The sequence below is a fragment of the Capsicum annuum genome, chromosome 11, assembly GCF_002878395.1.
Source record: "Capsicum annuum cultivar UCD-10X-F1 chromosome 11, UCD10Xv1.1, whole genome shotgun sequence".
Classification (NCBI taxonomy): domain Eukaryota; kingdom Viridiplantae; phylum Streptophyta; class Magnoliopsida; order Solanales; family Solanaceae; genus Capsicum; species Capsicum annuum.
The window spans coordinates 69736203-69738468 of NC_061121.1; positions in this window are offsets into that span (position 1 = coordinate 69736203).

A 2266-nucleotide genomic window follows, 5' to 3' on the forward strand; every position below is an offset into this window, starting at 1 on the left:
CAGCAGCTGCATTAAGTTCTCCACTTCCTCAGGATAAGTTAATATGATACTAAGATAATAGAGAGTATCAATGAAAATAGAGGAGGACCATGATCGAAAGTGGCGGAAGGAGAGACTGGAGAAAGAAGTGGTGGCGGTGGCGACAACGACAACGGTGGTGGAAGATGGAGAGTAAAGAGAGAGAATTGGGTATTATACCTTTTAAAGGTATTATTAAATTGGTGGAGCGAAGATTTTCAGCCAATTTTTAGAGGACAATTAATATATTTAATTTTTTAGGGTGAAAATGATGTATCCAAAAATTTAAAGAGAGAGAACGTAAATCGGAAATTTTAATAATTAATGTAAAAGATGAGGATTTTAAGTAGTTTAGATAAGTTAATTTGTAGTATTAGGTAATTTTTTCATTAAAAAGGAAAGTGGACATGAGCTGACATTTTTCAAAATTAATAGCACGTGTTTGGGCCATTGGACATTACATGGCCAATCGGTCAAAGTAATTCCACATATTGGTCATTCCAATTTTGGACTACTACCCATTTCACAATTTGGGTCATTCAAGCCTTCATTCACATTCTTTTGGCTCCAATATGGGTATCGAACACCGGATGGGAAATAAAAAAAATGTACGTTTATTATGATATCTACTACTTACTTATTATTGTAGAGGGGCTTGGGGTAACTTATAAAGTTATTATCATGCGATCAGGAGTTCGTAGATTTAAGATATGAAAACAACTTCCAATAGAAATGCAAGATAAAATTGTGTCTTGTGAATTTTTTTTTAAGTGGTCCCATATAAGACGTCAAGTTATTTAAAACATCAAAAAATAATTTATCATTTTATGCCTATTTTATTTTTTTAATTAAATATTATTAATTTTTTAATACTTAAATGACTTATAAAAATATCAAAAACTAATTTATTATTCTATATCTATTTTATTTTTTATTAAATATTATTTTTTAATACTTAAATGACTTATAATAATTAATTATGAGTGATATAGTAAAATCACGATTGAAGCAGCTGAATCAGTCATGTCATAAATGTCTATTTAAAAGTTTTTTAGTTTTTTAATACGTAAATAACTTGTAATAATTAATTAGGGATAATATAGTAAAATCACGGTTGAAACAGCTGAAGCAGGATGCCGACCATTAGCAGCCTACTTCAGCTTCTTATTGTCATTTATTAAATATTATTAATTTTTTAATACTTAAATGACTTGTAATAATTAATTATGAGTGATATAGTAAAATTACGATTGAAGCAACTGAAGCAGCCATGTAATAAATGCCTATTTTAAATTTCTTATTAATTTTTTTTAATTTTTTAATACGTAAATGACTTATAATAATTAATTTTGCCTAATATAGTAAAATCATGGTTGAAGCAGTCGAAGCAGACATGTTATAAATGTTTATTTTAAATTTTTTATTAATTTTTTTAATTTTTTAATACGTAAATGACTTATAATAATTAATTAGGATAATATAATCACGATTGAAGCAGAAGAAGTAGGCATGTAACTTCCTCCGTGATTTTATTATATCACCCCTAATTAATTATTATATGTCATTTATGTATTAAAAATTAATAACATTTAATAAAAAATATAAAATAGACATTTATGACATGTCTGCTTCAGCTGCTTCAATCGTAATTTTACTATTTCATCCCTAATTAATTATTATAAGTCATTTAAGTATTATAAAAATTAATAATATTTAATAAAAAATAAAAAATAAATAAAAAATAATAAATTAACTATTAATGTTTTAAATTAACTTGACGTCTTATATGAAGTCCACTTAATTTTTTTCACAACTATTTTTTATAGTAATTTTGCTATATCACTTCTAAGAAATTATCCCTAATCAATTATTATATGTTATTTACGTATTAAAAAATTAATAATATTTAATAAAAAATAAAATAGACATTTATGACATGTCTGTTTCGCGACTTTAATCGTGATATTTGATTGACTGTCGAAATTATATCAGTATCACATAAATTGAAATAGGAGAAAAAATTTTATAAATCACGATAATTAAAAACTTAAATTATTTTTAAAATATAATTGACTACTAGTGCCACAAAAGTTTAGACAATGAGAGTATTATAAATTACAATGACTAACAACTTAAAATAGTAAATTACAATGTCAAAAAACTATTATAAATTATAATAAATAACAACTTAAAATATCTAAAAAAAAATATTTAAAATGTAATTACTTATCTAAATTTTATTTGTGTC